At 40.2% G+C, this 17,902-nt stretch overlaps 2 long non-coding RNA genes across 2 annotated transcripts; one reads left to right on the forward strand and one right to left on the reverse strand.

The window, feature by feature from the left end:
- Window positions 1-1,304: 1,304 nt before the first annotated feature.
- LOC102079099 (uncharacterized) lies at window positions 1,305-2,097 on the forward strand. The gene is made up of 4 exons (XR_001225225.3): window positions 1,305-1,385; window positions 1,497-1,570; window positions 1,726-1,773; window positions 1,910-2,097. It is a non-coding gene; the product is annotated as an uncharacterized LOC102079099 (long non-coding RNA).
- A 13,773-nt stretch (window positions 2,098-15,870) lies between these two features.
- On the reverse strand, window positions 15,871-16,698 carry LOC109202604 (uncharacterized). Its single transcript, XR_002062546.2, has 2 exons — window positions 16,411-16,698; window positions 15,871-16,225 (listed from the first exon to the last, which is right to left on the reverse strand). It is a non-coding gene; the product is annotated as an uncharacterized LOC109202604 (long non-coding RNA).
- Between the last annotated feature and the right edge of the window lie 1,204 nt (window positions 16,699-17,902).

Genomic DNA, 17,902 nt, shown 5'->3' on the forward strand with positions numbered 1-17,902 from the left:
TACACCAAATGTTTCCCTTTTAAGCACATTTTATAGAAAACTGATTTACCAGTAGGCCGCCATTGTTATTCACTTCTCAATGCACTCTGGGTAGTGACGTCATACGGTTGCACCGCATCGAGTTCACAGTTAGCACTGGAAATGGGTTCTGTTCAACCTTTCCAGTTTGAACCAGAGCAATCCGAGAGAGAGGATGAAAATAGTCAACCAGTAATTAGTTTAGATGAAGATGAAAACAATCCGTCACATGAGGACACGAGAGTGAGGGAAAACTACTGGTGTCTATGCAGCTACTGCTTGCCAATGCAATGCATATTACCGCTGTAATGTAGGTGTCCACCCTATAGTGTTTGCAAGCTGGTAAACAGATGGAAATACCTCGCTATGATTACAAATCAGGAGTTTTAGCGGCTTAAGCAGTTAATTTTTGCTTTGCTTTGTTTTATTCGTTGCTTCAAGCCCTGTGTACAGGAGCTGCATGCAAAAAGATCTTTTGTTAAAAGGGTTGGCGTAATAAGCAAATGCTTCAGCCAATACCTTTTGATTAGCCTTTTCTTGTGCTTTCTTGCTTTGTGGTAATCTTTATTCTGTATTCACTGAGATATTTGAATGCTAATCAATAAATCAATAAAAAATAAAAAATAAATAATAAATAAAACAGACAACACCCAGTCTGACATCCTTTTTTTTTTTTTTTTTTAAATGAGTTGCTGTTATAGCACAACGGTATAGATATAAGGTTTATGTAATAGATAAGAAGACAAAAATAAATTAAAAAAACATCAAGAGCAGGTCCTGGTTTATGGAATCCGCTCGCTATTGTTATCGCTCTTTTAATCTCTCTCGTAATTTCTCTCTCTCTCTCTCACTGCCGTCACTTCCAAAATTTTCAGGGGTTCCTAAACAACCAAATATCACGTCAATATCACATATCATGTCCTTAGAAAATGCAGTTTTTTACAGTTTCTTCACACACTGAACGTGACGATAGTATTCAGAACAAAGTATCCCGCTTTTTGTTTTTTAATCAAAACTCTGGTTTTAGTGGCCTATCAGTAAAATTTAAAAGCTGGCACATAGTTTGAAATCGGAACTTTCAACAACAACGGAATTGAAATGGAGACTCAGCATTGCTACAGCTTGTTGCTATTTAAGTGTGCTGTAGCAAAAGGATTTAATCAGGTGTGTCCTTAAATATTGCCTATTAGTGTTTCCTCTTATATTAAGATCTGAATGTTTTCTAAGAATTACAATTTCCCAGCAGTTACGCAAATGAGGTTAAATCATCACTTGCAACTGTGTATAAAAAGCTCCGCTGTCAGTACTGCATTACCACAATCATCCACATCTCTGAGACAGTCTGCTGAAGTTGTGAAGACCTGACGGTAACATTTCTCATCAATCTCTTATTGCTTCTGTGTTTTCAGTGTAATGTTGGTGGAATGGTGATTTTGCAGATGGTTTTGACCACATCTCATCAGAATTATTGTTAACAGGTGAAATAACTGAAACCATGATCAAGGTTGTGTTTCTGCTTGGATGCCTGCTGAGCCTTGCTCTGGCAAATCCTGTAAGTGTAATATGACTGTAGACTGTACTAGTGATGTCATCTGTAATATATGAATATATCTTGCACTGTGTGTGTAACTGTGTAACCAGAGGCTGTATCAGTGCTCCTATCTTGTCATATCCAAACAACACATTTGCATGTTTGTTTTTAAACAGAATGACTCAGCACACGAGCGCGATGCACGTTCTTCATCTGGGGAGGGGGTGAGTCTCATGTTTGTCTTTCTACGTTTGAACATTAGACACACTTTGCCCTCTAATATTTACATATCTCTAAGAAGTTATTCACCAGAGAATGCATTATCACATGTAATAATATATATTACTGATTCTCTTGCAGACTATTGGGACCCTAAATCGTCTTACCCTGCTTTTACCTCTTCTACAGAATCCAACACTTCTGCAGAATTCAACACTCCTTGCAGCTATTCTTGCTGCTATACGATAAGCTGCTTCTTAACCAACAGCTATTACACCACAAAGGATGAATTGAAAATGAACAAACAATGAATAAAAACCTATGTTGAATACCATTGTGAATTTCATAATTTATTCACGCAGATTGAATTGCACTGGGATTTAAAAAAAAAAATATTTACAGGATTATTGAGTGACTCGGTCTTACAAAGAGTTTAAAAAAAAGATTATTCTTGTTAATATGAATAAAACCTCCTTGTTCATTGCAGTTTCTCCCGAATCAACCAGATCAATCAACAGAGTATGCATTATCACAGAATATGTAGCATATTAATAGATACCTATGTTTCTTATAAACCAAACTGTAGAGAAAAGATTAAGGCTTGCCTGGACAGGTAGGCAATGAGGCGCTGACCACAGACTGCATCGGGTGGGTTTAAGCATTGGGGGGGAGGGTGGACACTCCAACTCGAGAGAGAGTGTCCTTTCACCCAGTTTAAGCAAAAGTCAACAATCCCCTAGCCGACACAGGTGACCTTGAGGAAGTAGGAGGATAGCGTTGTTCCTGCTTCGGCCTTGGTCTTGGCTTCCAGCTGGCGAGGGGGGACTGCACAACACCACAATATTGCTACAGTCCACTTCATTCTGTAAGATAGTATGCAGTATGCTGATACTACACTGCTTTTCTATACTATATATATTATATACTATACTATATATTAGGACACAGTTTAGGACACTGACGTAGCATAGTCTCTGTTATAGTACGCACACTGTTCACTGTTATAGTATATTCAGAGCACTACGCTTCCACTGCTGTAAATATATTAATAGTACTCTGTCGATCTGTTTACCACACCTCGATATATCTGTATACATGTAGCACATTTGTATATTTTTTCATAGTACATCTGTACATCTGTGCTTGCCTGACTACCATAGGACTCAGATTCTTTAGTTGTTCTGCCCCAAGACTTTGAAATGCACTTCCACCAGATCTCCAGACCACAAAGTCTTTCACCACTTTTAAGTCACGTCTCAAAACCTATCCATTTAAAATTGCATACACCTGATTCTGTCTTAGTCCATTTTTACGTTGCTCAGCTTTTATACTTGCTTTTATACTTTCATGGTTTTTCTCTCTCTTATTTACCTTATGTCTAAATTTTATTTTGCCATGTTTTATTATATTGTATTGTTTGCTATTGTTCTCGTGCTATTGTAAGGTGACCATGAGGGTCTTAAAGGCGCCTAGAAATAAAATGTATTATTATTATCATTATTATTATTATTAATATATCTTCCCATCTGTATAGCAATTTAGAACATCTGTATGTTACACAGATCATCTGTATATCTGTACATATGCTTATATCAGTACATCAGTATATTTGTTCTCTGTATAGCAATATAAACATCTGTATACTTATTTGTACATAATCTGTTCATAACTATTCCCACCTTTTATACTACCCTTATATGTATATATCTGTACATTTGTCCATGCAAATTGTATTTCGTTACCCTGTATTTACACATATTCAGTGACAATAAAGTTTGAATCCTATCCTATCCTACCCTATATTATAGTGATTATAGTGATACTCCTTCCTTTTTGGGGGAGAACAAGGTGTTGGAAAGCGTCTTAGGCTTGTGCATAGTTCTAGGCATTCCAGGATCCATGTAAGGCATTGAGTCAAAGACTCCTTTTGTGTTTCTTTCAATTCCTTTCTGGGCTCTACTCATACAGATTAGTAACTGGTAGCTGATCCTGTTAGATTTGTATTGTTGATTGTCATTTATGCTTAGAAATATCTACTCATATATGCTTAGAGTTTTATAATCAATGTCATGTTGGTAGAGGTTTGATCCTTAGTAGTCTGTGGAGACTCTGTGTGCCTCCCAGAGCACTCTGGCATGCACACACAACTTAAGGTCAGGAGAGAGGTTATATCTGCTCTTACTGATTTATGGTATAGGAGAACACCTACTCTGTATCTGGTTAAGTATAAGAGCCTTTTGTTTAGATGGACCACTAGACTCCTGGCACCAGCTTTGGGGAGCCTTCACAGGTTCACATCTTGACCACACACACACACACACACACACACGCACACGCACGCACACGCACACAGCATACAGACTGGTATCTTTGTTCACGTGTATGCCTGTGTATGTATACGTCATATGTTAATGAGCAGTGTTACGGGGGAGCGGATGAGAGCGACTGGGGTCAAGCGAAGGAACGACGCTTGATAAAGAACTTTGCCTACTCGTGTTTTGCTTTGCTGTGTAGTTAAATTGTCTTGAACGTTCCAGCAAATAGGTTTAAGCTACAAACCTATCAGATCCCTCAGTCCCTTCCCCAGAATATATATTTATATCATGTATAAATATTTTTATATATTCATTCAGTATTCATGATTTGTTTTGGACGCTACGTCCAAATGAACAGATTCAACTTTTGGAGACATGATTTGTTTGCATCCTCATTTATGTATGGGATACACATTAGGATTTATAGTATTTCGTTGGAGTAGTACACCACTTTGAACAGTTAAAGGTACAGGTGATAAGACAAATACACTCCAATTATAAATTTACACAATTTATTATCAAAACATTAGAATTTCAAATCAAAAGTTGGAGGAAAGCCACAGTTCTCCTTATTTTGCTGACATCCAGCACTTTGGCTCACGTTTCTTCTTCTGCACCTTTCTGGGCATCTCCTTATTTGGAGATGAGCCTTCTGCTTGCAACCTCCCATTACCAAGGCAACCATCTGTTGTCCTCTGGTTAGGCCTGTAGAGTTAAAGAAGGGGCTCGAGTGCATACAATAAAAGCAGATTTATTATTGAGGCCACACTCCTGTGAAGAGGTTGTGAAGAAGTGTTATGTCTGTTAGTATCAGAGTGAATCCAGAACTATTCTACAATACACTGTTTGTGTCATGTCTGTGTGTAGGCAGGCAGGAAGAGAGGGCCCAAAATGCAGGACTCACGGAGTCGGAAGAAACTCAAAATACACAGCTTTATTGCTGGGATGAAGCAGAACAGGGCAAAACACTAACTAAACTGGGAGAACAGAATAACTAGACAGGTTGGCAGGCTGGCAAACGGAACACACAGAGGAAGCGAGGGTGAACAGACGTTAACGACGCGACACCGAGTAGGGGAAGACAGACACTAAATACAAGAGGTGAACGGAGCGAAGAGGAAACAGCTGGGAGACACGGCTGACGCTGATTACACTGACGAGACAGGGAGAGCACAAAGCTGAAGGCACTGACATAGGACACAGACCTACAAAATAAAACAGGAAGCACACGACAGACAGAGACACAGACGCAGACTCATAAGCAGGCATAATGACATCATGGACAGACAGGGGGGACATGGAAGGAGGGACCAGGACAGGCACAGAACAGAACCCTAACAACAATGGCGAATAATAATGAAATACCTAATCAGAATAACAAAAGCATAAAGAAACACAAAACACTGAGTCAACAGGCTCAGGACCACGACACTTTGCAGTAAAAGGCAAAACAAAAACATGTGATGCTAATTAAAAGACATTAGCCTTAAAGATAAAGTTAATAAAGATAAATCCCAACATTCTACATTACAACATAAAAAGAGTTAATTAACCTCAATTTTAACACATAAATATTTCACATATACTATGAGCTACTTGTGAGGCTTGAGTCTTTATTTTACACACACATGCATCTTATTTTTTATAATCTTTGACTCATCTTTGACTGTCAATTGTTTTTCTTTGACTTGCTCTTTCTGATTATGAAAGGCATGTCTGACAAAATACTCTTAGGAAAGCGTATTTTGAGTGATTTTAATTGTGTGAATTCTGTGAGTAGTAGGTTTTGAGTGATTCGGTGTGATTTGTACAAAAATAATAAATAAGTAATAATAACACTACGAAGGTTCATAGTAGAGTGAGTGAAAAAGTGGAAGTTTGAGAGAAAAGGCAGTGTGTGTGAGACGATTCCTGATGTCTGAAAGAGAAATAAGGGTGTATTGTTTTTAGATCAAGACTTAGTAGAACTAAAGAGGGTTTGTAGACTGTAAATACAAAGAAAAACAAGAGTTTGATTAGCCTGAAGAAACAGGAAAGAGAGACAAGCAGAAAATATGGCTCTGAGTAGCTGTGTGTGTGACAGGAAGTGGTGTGTGTGACAGGAACTGCATGCCCATAAAAGGAAACTGACTGTTCACCCAGAGAAGAGAGAGATGAGTTAAAATCTAGGCAGATGAAGCCAATGGAGGTTTTAAGAAAAAGTAATAAAAAATGATATTAATTGAATGCTTTAGTGTGTTAATACAGGTGGACTTCCCTCAACCTGGAAACTTGAGTACAGCAGCAAAAGGATAGATTAACAGAATTCGGAGGAAAACAGGCCAGGTTTTGGCTAAAATTTTACAGCTTGACCTCTCACTTTGTCCCGACCCTGAGAAGAAGCTCAAAGGACAGTTGATCTCATGATGAAGACCGACAGAACATCGTGGAGTTGAAGAATTAACAGCAGGCAAAAGACAGTGCAACTGAACCATTAACACTGACGACGACTGACGACTCCAGCAGCAGCATGTAAGAAAGCACATGATGCAACATGTACTGTGAATTACAGGCTGGGCAGTTGAACAGTGGGATAAAGAACTGCGGAAAAGCACTGGACACTGAGTTTCATATTTGCCAGGCTTGGAGTAATCTTGAAAGAAGAAGACTGAAAAGATCAACAGAGAAGAAGACACAGCTGACTGTGTTTGCAGGAGATTTTAAGGCCATACAGGACACTGTAAAAAAGGGACAGGGACCAGTTGGAGGTCAAGCCTGGACGTGTTCGAGTGCGAGAATACGGGATATAATTGGATTGAAATTGAAGCCTGAACTCATGATGGTTTAGAGATGTCCACCACGTCACAAACAAAAAAAGAAGGTAAAAATAAAGAGAGAAAATAACTGACAATTACATTAATGAACAGCAAACACACATACACAAATTGTTACATATGAAATTATTTTTGGAAAGAATCAGAAGTGAGATAGTTTGAATCCAGAGCTCAGTGAAAAGATGCATGAATTAAACCTGATTATAACATACCCATGCAACGAAGAAAGCAGCTTACACTCCATTAACATAAACGCAAGGAAGAACACGCTTACATACATGACATAAGTTGGTATTTCTGACCAGAGAGAGAGAAACGGGTCGTTTAAGCACTTATGATAATAATGAAAATGTCTCAGTTGTGTTTTTCCAGGGGCAAAGCAGACCTGGATCAATTTTCCACATGCAGCGGTCGGAAGAAAGTTATAGGTTAACATCACTGGAAATGTTCAGGCAAGTTTCTGGTTGAATTGTTCACAGCGCCATGTGTTCCTGAACCTGAAAAGCAAGCCCTGACTCCTGGCTGAGGACAAGGAATGCTGTTATTTAATGTGGGAAATCAAAATTTGGGTTAGCAAATTTGGGAAAGAGAAAACTGACTGTTTAAGTGGAAAATTGTGAAGGAGTCTGAAACACTGCAAAAAAAAAAAAAAACATATACAAAATCACACACAAACAGAAAATGCATTAACCTTACAAAGACAAGCTCATGAAGATTAATGCATAGACATTGATTAAACCTGGCTAAGAACGCAAACATATGCAATGAAAATCAGCTTGCTACTTTTATGAGTGATAGAATGGTGTGAATGTTTAATAAAATACACTTAAAGCTTGAAGTTGAGATATGACTCAGTATGCAAATTAGCTGGAGTGAGTGGTGACGAAGAAGCTTCCTGTGTGTCTGTGTGACTCAGGCTTTTAATTGAGGAAACAGAGCAGTGACTGAGGAGGGTAACTTGGTGAAATATATAATGGTAAAGTAACAGGATAATTTATTACGGTGGTCAGGTCTGTTCAGAGGTGCAGATTTGGATAGGAAATTTATAATTTAGTGATGATACGTTGTTGTAATGGGTTTATATCTTATGCTGAATCTAAGTACATTAAAGTGCTTAAAGGGGGACATTATTGTGTGCAAACTGTGCAGTTTTTGACAAGGTTTTCGGTGTATTGAACGGGTGAAGTTTAAGATTATTTAAGATTTTTGAGGTTGTTGTTGTAGTGATGGGTTGATTCTGTCAGTTAGGTTTGGGTTGTTTTCTTATTTTAATAGAGGGAGTTTTATTAAACATGGACATGTCTAGAATTGGGCCCTTTAAAATTGTAACAGTGCACTAGAAAAAACCTGTCAGGTGATTTTGTTTTGTGTTTTGATGAGCTAATAATCAGCTCTCTTTTTCTCATTTTTGTTTTGAAGCAGGCCTGGAAGAGAGTGAACTAACAGTGCTGACAAAATTTCCGGGAAACAAATATAAGGTGACCTTTTCCAGATTACAACTGGCTGAGGAGAAGGCTACCTGTGGGGACCTCATTAGGTTGAAAGTCCATGTCTAAAAGGTTGGACCGCGAGCCAATCCAGTCCAAAAGCATAAAGAACTCTTTTCCTAAAAACAACACAAAATAAAAAAAATGAATGAGCTCATGTTGCTGAGGGTGGAGAATCTGATTATTTGCGCGGGAGTCTCCACTATCAGCAATACCTGGTGTGAACGCATGTGAGTGAGTTTGTGTGACTGGACCAAAGTTGGGATGAATAAATGTGGACAAACAATTTGCCATGCCAGCAAGAGAAAGGGTATACTTTGCTTTGCTTTGCTTTTGCCATAAGCAGGAGGGGTGGAAGACTTAATTCTGGGGATGCTGATTTTGGGTTGCTGATGTTTGCTTTGAGAAAATTTATGTTTTATTGACTGGGGTCAGATTATGGTATTACATTATATTGTTGGGAGAATGCCAAATGCTAAAAGGGAAACATTTTTGGTATAACTCATGTTACTATTAACTGAAGAAACACATGACTGATAACTGTTCTGTTTTAAGTTTTCTTTCTTATAACACAGATTGGATCATAAGTGGGGAAAACAGAAATGTAAAGTTCAGGTTTCGTTTTCAGGAAGTTCCAAGGATGCAGGCTCTGGATGGAGCCAGGAGTTCGAAAAGATTTGACATGATGATTAAATTGATTTCATTCCTTAAACACAGGTTTGCAGGCCCGGAGCAGATATACCTGAGAGGAGGATGGCTGAGGTGTTTGGAGAGATGATATGACTAACCTTTTTCTTTTAATTTCCTAAGCCCGGGTGAAGCATTTTGAGTTTTGACACTTTTGCTACGTTCACACTGCAGGTCTTAATGCTCAATTCCGATTTTTTGATCAAATCCGATTTTTTTGTCTGCTTGTTCACACTACACATAAAATGCGACATCAAACGCGCTCTAGTGTGAACGCTCAAAGCGGCCCGCATGCGCAAAAGAAGATGTCACACACAACTCGCTCTGTTTAGACCCAGAGCAAACAATATTGTTTGACTGATTGCCCTTAATATAAAGACTTCGGACTTTATGTTTCCAGATTTTTGCTTTAAGTTATTTTGTTATTTACATAATAATGCAAATAACCTAATAATGATCCTTTTTGCTGTTTTAGAGGAGCGGTGCTTCAAAGGATAGTTGCAGATTTCTGTCAGAATCTGCAGAAAATACAGTAAAAATAAAATGTTCACATTTCTCCAACATGGTCTTCCTAACAGTTTCACCGGATGGCAAGAAATCGTTCGCGATGTCCTATCGGGCGCTTCTCCGGCACTGATAATTGGCGTCTGTCTTGTGTCAGTGACGTAAAAGATGGATTTAATGCGACTTGACCGTTCACACAGCAGTCGCTTTCTAAAACATCGGATACGTATCGGATTCAGTACCACATACAAAAGTGACCCACATCGGATTTGAAAATATCGGATTTGTGCCGTTCACACTGTCATACCAAGATCGGATACGGGTCGCATAGGGGCGAAAAAAATTGGATTTGATGCGCTTTCCCCTGCAGTGTGGACGTAGCCATAAGATGTGTCAAAAAAAAAGGGGGGGGATTTAAGGGTTAATTTGAATAACATTGAAGATTATATATGTAGAAATGATTTTTTACACACATCGCATTTTGTGCTTATAAAAGAGTTGTGGCTCAGTCCATTAATTGAAGGTCAAAAGCTTCGGCTGGCGATATGTCCCGTCAATCTATTGTGGTTTTGACTTAGAGCATAGAAGGCCGCACACGCTTACAAACACAGAGACTCAATACTCATGTAAGGCCAAGGGCCTGAAGTTCATTTAACTTGTAACTGAATTTGAGCTTGCCTAGGAACAAGTGACAGAAAAGAGGAACTGAATAGGAGTTTCGCTTGTAATGAAACTGTGTGACATGTAAAGTACCGAAATAACACATGCAGCTCCACATTTGTCTTATCTGGGGTAATGCTAGAGGGGAGAAACTTGTTGATATAATTCGTGCCATTAACAAAAGAGGCCACTATAGGAGTCAACTAAAGTTTATAGAGGAGCAAAATGAAATAAAAATGCTATACCAAGAGCAGGTTATAACACAGGAAATGTGAGTTTTAAAATGAAGTTAGTGTTAACACACAGGAGTTGTTTCTAGGCAGCTTTTAGCTATGATAAAATTTATTCATGAGTAATTGCTTATATGCTTAAACTTACTTGTCAAAGGAATTTGCAAAGAAAAGCGTCTGGACTTCTTTGAGTTGCTTGAAGACAGACGTTTCACCTCTCATCCGAGAAGCTTCTTCAGTTCTAAGGTCAAATGGCCGAGAGTCCCAGATTTAAACCCAGTGGGAGTATCCCCCCAAAGAGGGACAAAGGACCCCCTGGTGATCCTCTAATCACATGAGCCAAGGTGTGAAAGCGGGTGTGGTACCTAATCAGCCAGGGTTTCGGGTGAGCTCATTGTGAAACCTGGCCCCACCTTGTCATGTGAATTCCTGAGGTCAGATGGCCCAGGATGTGAGTGGGCGTTAAGGCGTCTGGGGAGGGAACTCAAAACTGGATTATAGATGGCAGACAGTTGGTGTCGTAAACCATCGCCTCTGTTCAAAGATGGTCGCTCACAGTGGACATAGATGGCCTCTTTCACTCCTCTTTCAAACCATCTGTCCTCTCTGTCCAAAATGTGAACATTGGCATCCTCGAAAGAGTGTCCTTTATCCTTAAGATGCAGATGGACTGCTGAGTCTTGTCCTGTGGAGGTGGCTCTTCTATGTTGTGCCATGTGCTTGTGAAGTGGCTGTTTGGTCTCTCCAATGTAGAGGTCTGGGCATTCCTCGCTGCACTGTACAGCATACACCACGTTGTTAAGTCTGTGTTTTGGAGTTTTGTCTTTCGGGTGAACCAGTTTCTGTCTGAGTGTGTTGCTGGGTCTGAAGTACACTGGGATGTTGTGCTTGGAGAAAACTCTCCTGAGTTTCTCTGATACACCGGCTACATAGGGGATGACAACGTTGTTGCGTCTGTCTTTCTTATCCTCCCTCGCTGGTGTCTGATCTTCTTTTCTGTGCCTCTTTGCTGACTTTATGAACGCCCAGTTAGGATAACCACATGTTTTGAGGGCTTCCTTTATGTGTGTGTGTTCCTTCTTTTTTCCCTCAGGCTTAGAGGGAACAAGTTCTGCCCGGTGGTGTAGGGTCCTAATTACTCCAAGTTTGTGTTCCAGAGGGTGATGGGAGTCAAAGAGGAGGTACTGGTCCGTGTGTGTGGGCTTCCGGTAAACTTCGATGTTGAGGTTGCCATTCTCTTCAATGTGCACGGCGCAGTCCAGGAAAGGCAAACAGTTATCCTTTGTGTCTTCCCTGGTGAACTTGATGTTTTTATCCACAGCGTTAATGTGCGCAGTGAAGGATTCCACTTCTTGTGTCTTGATTTTGACCCAGGTGTCATCTACATATCTGTACCAGTAGCTGGGTGCTCTTCCTTTGAAAGAGCCAAGAGCCTTCCTTTCCACTTCCTCCATGTAAAGGTTGGCTGCAATAGGTGACACGGGGGAGCCCATGGCGCAGCCATGTTTTTGTCTGTAGAAGCCTTCGTTGTATTTGAAGTATGTTGTGGTAAGGCAGAGGTCTAACAGTGTGCAGATCTGATCGGGTGTGAAGTTGGTCCTGTCTTCCAAGGAGCTGTCTTCTTGTAGTCGTTTTCTGACAGTCTCCACTGCCTCCGTGGTGGGTATGCAAGTGAAGAGAGAGACTACATCAAAGGACACCATGGTTTCATCTGGATCCAGGGTAAGTTTCTGGACCTTGTCGGTGAAGTCGGTGGAGTTCTTGATGTGGTGTGGGGTGTTCCCCACGAGAGGTGCAAGGATGGTAGCAAGGTGTTTCGCAATGTTGTAAGTAGCTGAGTTTATGCTACTGACTATGGGTCTGAGTGGGACCCCTTCCTTGTGGATTTTAGGAAGTCCATAAATGCAGGGTATGGCATCCCCTGGATAAAGGCGGTGATATGTAATGCGGTCAATGGTTTTGTCCTTTTCAAGGTTTTGAAGGCAAGCTATAACTTTCTTCTTGTAGCTGCTTGTGGGGTCTCGCTTTAAAGCTTCGTAGGTGTTGTTGTCACTGAGGAGAGTAGTGATCTTTGTGTGGTAATCTGTTGTGTTTAGGACCACGGTGCACCTTCCCTTATCCGCTGGTAATATAGTGATGTTGTGGTCTTTGCTCAGGGAAGCGACGGCCTTCTTTTCTTGTAATGTAAGGTTAGACTTAAACTTAAACTTACTTGATTAGAATGGTTGTTTTCTTTTTGATCTTGAGGGACCTGAAAGTAGCGTTTTAAGAGTGTTGAAGGTGTTAAAATGTTGTGGACTGAGATGAGTAACGTTGAAGAATATATATGAATAAAAGTCAATAAGTCAAAACATAATTAGGTTTATGCTTTTGAGTAGAGAGTCCTAAACATGATAGCTTGACCGAGTTTGAATAAAGAGAAAATTGATGAACATAAGTTGGGGAAGCGTAGTAGGGAGAAGGTGCTTTCGATCCTTTACAGGAGAAGATTTCCACAAGAGAGGGACCCAGAAAAGGAGCACAGACCACTTAAGCATGGAGTGTTTTCAGGTGGAGACTGGCGTCTTACTAAGACCCCAGAACGGTGACCCAGATGTCCATGATGTCATTGATGGACATGGAAGCAGCTGAGTGGGCCGAGGAGTGACACAACACAATGTATGGCGACCTCTGGTTTGCCAGAGGTCGAGAGAGGGAATGTGGGGCTGTTGTTTGTGATCATCATCATTGCCATTGCATTGATGACATGGTCTGCAGTGTTGATGTTGCATTCAAATGTTTAGGGATATTGGCACCCAATTAGCCTTTATTACAGGTGCAGTTATAACCACTTTAAACTGTTGAGTTGAATCTATAATCTTAAATGCTTTTGAATGCTTTTTATAATCTTAAATGCTTTTGAATGCTTTTTATAATCTTAAATGTTTATATGCAGATTACATTGCATTATATGAAAGGCTCACCTCTGTGTATAGCTCATGCCAAAGTCCTGACAGGAAACGCATGCTCTTGCAGAGCGTGCTTGTGGAAGTGAAACTAGAAGCAGAGTCTAAGTGTAAGTTATTTTGAGGAGCTGTTTGGATGATGCTATTTGAATAACCAGGTTATTCATTTATATCTTTTGATTAAGCTTTTAGTAGTGGTTCTTGATTAAAACTGTCATGATCCCGAGTCCATGACTCAGGGATTTTGTGTTTGGTGTGTTTATTGTTATTATTTGTGGGTTGTTTTGGGATGGTTTGTGTTTTGGGATTTTAGATACTGGGTTTCTGGGTTTGTGCTCCCTCTGTTGGTCCCTGGTGTTAGTGTTCCCCTGTCTCGTCAGGTTAATCAGGTCCAGCTGTGTCTCCCACCTGTATGTGATTGCCCAGTGTCCCTCTGTGTATTTATAGTGTGTGTTTCCCTCAGTTCCTCGTCGCGTCGTCTGTGTTCATCCTCTGTGTCACCCTGCTGTCCTCCCTCCATGTTCAGGTTTGCTGCTCTTTGGTTTAGATTCTCCCAGTTTAGTTCATCCTTGGTTCTGTTTTGCCATCCCCACTTTGTGTTCAGTATTCTCAATAAATCACCCTCACGTCTTAATAAGTGCTGCATTTGAGTCCTCCTTCCACACCTCACACGGCCGCTGGTCCGAGCCGTGACAAAAACGTTTATTCAACATATTACATATATATAGTTTCAGTTAGGTTATTACACATATAAGGATGAGCCTCTGTTCTGGTGAAAGGTCAGAAGTGCAACGGGTGAGATGAGAGAGCATTTAAGGTCGAGACACACACACACACTGTAGGTAGACTCATTTATAGGTGAAAGTTTAATCATATTTTGCTTGTGACTGCAAAATTGTGCCTGCATGAGTGACAGTTTGTTGCAGAACTGCTGCTACTGTTCTAGACGATAAGCGAGCGTCCAGCAGCGACAGGAAGCACCTGCCGTGGAGACGAGGCGATGTTCTTTTTTAACTGTGTCACAAGTTGTCAACAGAACATTTGTGGTTTTGAAACTGATGCATGTGATGACGTATGAGGGGGCGTCAGAAAACCTACCCTGATGTTATAAAACCATTCCTGTGTAGTTTTGGGGCGGAGATCTACAGCTGATGTTGTGCAGTGTACATCTCCCCACGCGTGTTCATTAAAATCATCGTTTGACTCCACCCGGCCGGATCAGTGTTGTTATTTGGAATTCCTCCTGTATCCCTCCTTAATATTTGAACCCTAACACTACCTTACAATATAAAGCGCCTTGAGACGATTGTTGTTGTGATTTGATGCTTTATAAATAAAATTGAATTGAATTGAGTGGTAGATACAAAGCCCTATATTGTACCATAATTTGTTTTTATATAATTGCGTTAATGAGTCTTCAGTTGAATGTTTTTAACAGGCAAACAATACTTCAATAAGTAAATAAGTAAATGTTAAATTTTTTTCTTTTTTTGCTGATCCGAAAATTGATTCAATCCGTGACTTAAAACCGTGATCCGATCCAAACCGTGAGATTTTTGATCCGTTGCACCACTACCAGATACCAGATATTTCCAGTTATATTAGCACCTGCTCCAGCATTGTGGAGTACCACACAGACGCCTCACACACACTTCACCCTGCTGCCTTCTGGAAAGAGGTACCAGAGCATCTGAGCCCTCACTGCCAGATTACGGAACAGTTTCTTCCCCTAAGCCGTCAGACTCTTGAACACTCAGTGAGTGGAATGACACACAGACACACACCTTCATACATGTCACTACCAAGCACTTATCTGCAGTATCTCACACTCACACACACACACCTACAGACACCAAGTTACTTTTGAACAATACTCATTTTTTTCCATTGCACTGTCTTTTGTCAATACCACCCTGATCTGTCAAGTGTTGCACTGTCTTGTCTTTTTTTTTTTTTTTTTTTTTTTGCAATTTTTGCACATTGCACTTTACGTAGTCCTGTGTTTGTCCATAATATTTCATATGTAGCACCAGGGTCTCGGCGGAACGTTGTCTCATTTCACTCTGTACTGTACCACTTTACATGGTTGAAATGACAATAAAAGCCACTTGACCTGACTAGCGATGTACATAGTCTAGTACAAGTTCCTAGATCAGCTCCAAAAGGGCAAAAGGTTTGAGATATATATATGACCAGTTGTATCAACAGCTATGAAGGTGAATTCTATGACATTACCTGGCTAGCATGCTAGATCTAGTACTGTCTATCCTTAAGCACCTAACTAGCAATCAGTATAGATGTTTTCCTGGGATTTAAGTGAATGCATAACATGAATGGTCTCTAATGCTTATCAGAGAGAGTAAGTGTCAGGGCTATCTGTTACTGGACAATGTCTGTTAAAGACCTCTTTCAGGTCTTGCTGGATTTTATTTTAAACCATTATTTCTCAAGACCCAGACAGTTCTATTTAGCTGGGTAACATTTTCAGTGAGACATTTCACCGACTCCGTTAACATGGCATTTTCAGCAGCGAGCGTTTCCACCTGCTGCTGGCTGAACTCCAGGGATTCTTGCAAGGATTTAAATTCCCAGTGTAGAATCTCCACCAAGGACAGCCTTGTATCGAAACTAGACAATCGTTCAAGGATGTCTGCAATATCTTTGCCGGCTGGCGATGTTGTGCCGGGGGAATCTGCCGGGCGACATCTTTTTGATAACGGCGTCTCAGATTTGGCCGGGGAAGAGGCACTCTGAGCCTTCTTCATTACGAGATCCTGGAAGCACTGATCGATGTAATCTTGGAGAGCCTCTAAACTCTCCCCGTTGTTCCCAGGGGTGTTGGAGAGTATTTAGACAAATGTTGTTAGTTGTAAGACAATTGATAAGTGTATTTGGTAATACTGAAGCTTAAAGGAATTTGTTTTATTCTAAGCTACAATTCGCTTTAATTTTCTGCCAAAATCTCCGGCGTCTGACGTCAGTTACAACATGAGTCGCTTACCTTGTCCGTCACTTCCGTCACTTCCCTCCTCATTGCACCTTACCTCCCCAAGCCACCCTTACCTCCTAAATTAGTAACGCACAATTTCTTCTGCAGCGTATGAGTTACAGCGGCCCCTTGCTATAATGTGGTTCACCTAATGTGGTTCACTGTTTCGCAAATGTTTTTTGGTGCAATTTTGCATAGTTTGTTTTTGTTTTTGTTTGCACAGCGCATTATGTTCTGCGTCCAATCTTGTGCTGGGTTTCCTGTACAGTACAGAATGCGTTCAGCTTGTCAAATTTACAAAAATCTTCGATCGCTAGCAGTGTGACTCTGAAGTGCTGTACTATATGTTTGTAAGTTTTCTCCCCAACAAACACAACAATGTTGACGAAACGTTTTGCACCATCAAAGGCACCTGCGGTAGCACCCAAAAGGCAGAGGCGCATTAAGCAAAACAAAACAGAAAAGTCAAACTTTACTCAACTCATTCTTCTTGCTTCCTTTACTTCCATGCCATTGATGCATTAATGTTGAATTCTCTTGCAGCTGCTCTATTTCCATGTTCTAGACCTGAAAACAGCTTTTGAGCCTTGATTTCATTCTGGAATACTGGACTTGTTTTTCTACAAAGGTTTGAACTTTGAGAGTGTTTAAACAAGAGAGAAAAGTGTGAAGATGTTCATGCTTGTCTGAGAAAAGTGTGTAAAGTGTGTAGTGAAGGGTTTTACAGCCTTAAAACATCTATAATACTTGTAAAAAAAAAATACAGTTGGCTACTTCAGGGATTTCACCTATAGCAGGTTATTTTTAGAACGTAACTCCCACGATAAATGAGGGACCACTGTATCAGCTTTAAGGTGCACGTCTGTGAGGTATACCTGGGAATCAGGTACTGACTGAAATCTTTTTCAGAAGAGCTACAGTATCCAGAATGGTACATATTGAAGAAGTAAAATCATTGACATGATAACAGACCTCTGTGGGAGTAGCGTTCAGCTAGCTACTCTGCACTGTTGGCATAAGGCATAAAAGAAGATAACACTGGAATAATTATATCTTTAAATGTAGTTACAACATTTTGTGAAAGACATCTACTATGATGAAATATATTCCCCACTGCTGTGTAATCCATTATTGTATATTTAAATGTTATTGGGCAATGATCAGACAAAAGTGGGGGTTTTTTTTAGGAAATACTGTTAAATGTTATGTTCCTATGACATATGTTTGAACAAGGTCTAGAGTGGGATTAAAGTGGTGTGTCGGTTCTTTTACATTTTGAGAAAAGCCAGTTGAGCCATTAAATCCCGTGTTAAGGCTGTCATTTTCAGTATCTACATAGATAGTCAAATCCCGCACAATAATAATTACTTTATCTGAGCTGAGCACTAAATCAGATAAAAAGTCTAAGAATTCAAACAGAAACTTTGAGTAAGGGCCAGGTGGATGATAGATAAGACCAAAAAAAACAGGTTTTTGTCTTTTCCAGCTAGGATGGAAGGCTAAG

Source organism: Oreochromis niloticus, linkage group LG6 (genome assembly GCF_001858045.2).
Source record: "Oreochromis niloticus isolate F11D_XX linkage group LG6, O_niloticus_UMD_NMBU, whole genome shotgun sequence".
NCBI classification, from domain to species: domain Eukaryota; kingdom Metazoa; phylum Chordata; class Actinopteri; order Cichliformes; family Cichlidae; genus Oreochromis; species Oreochromis niloticus.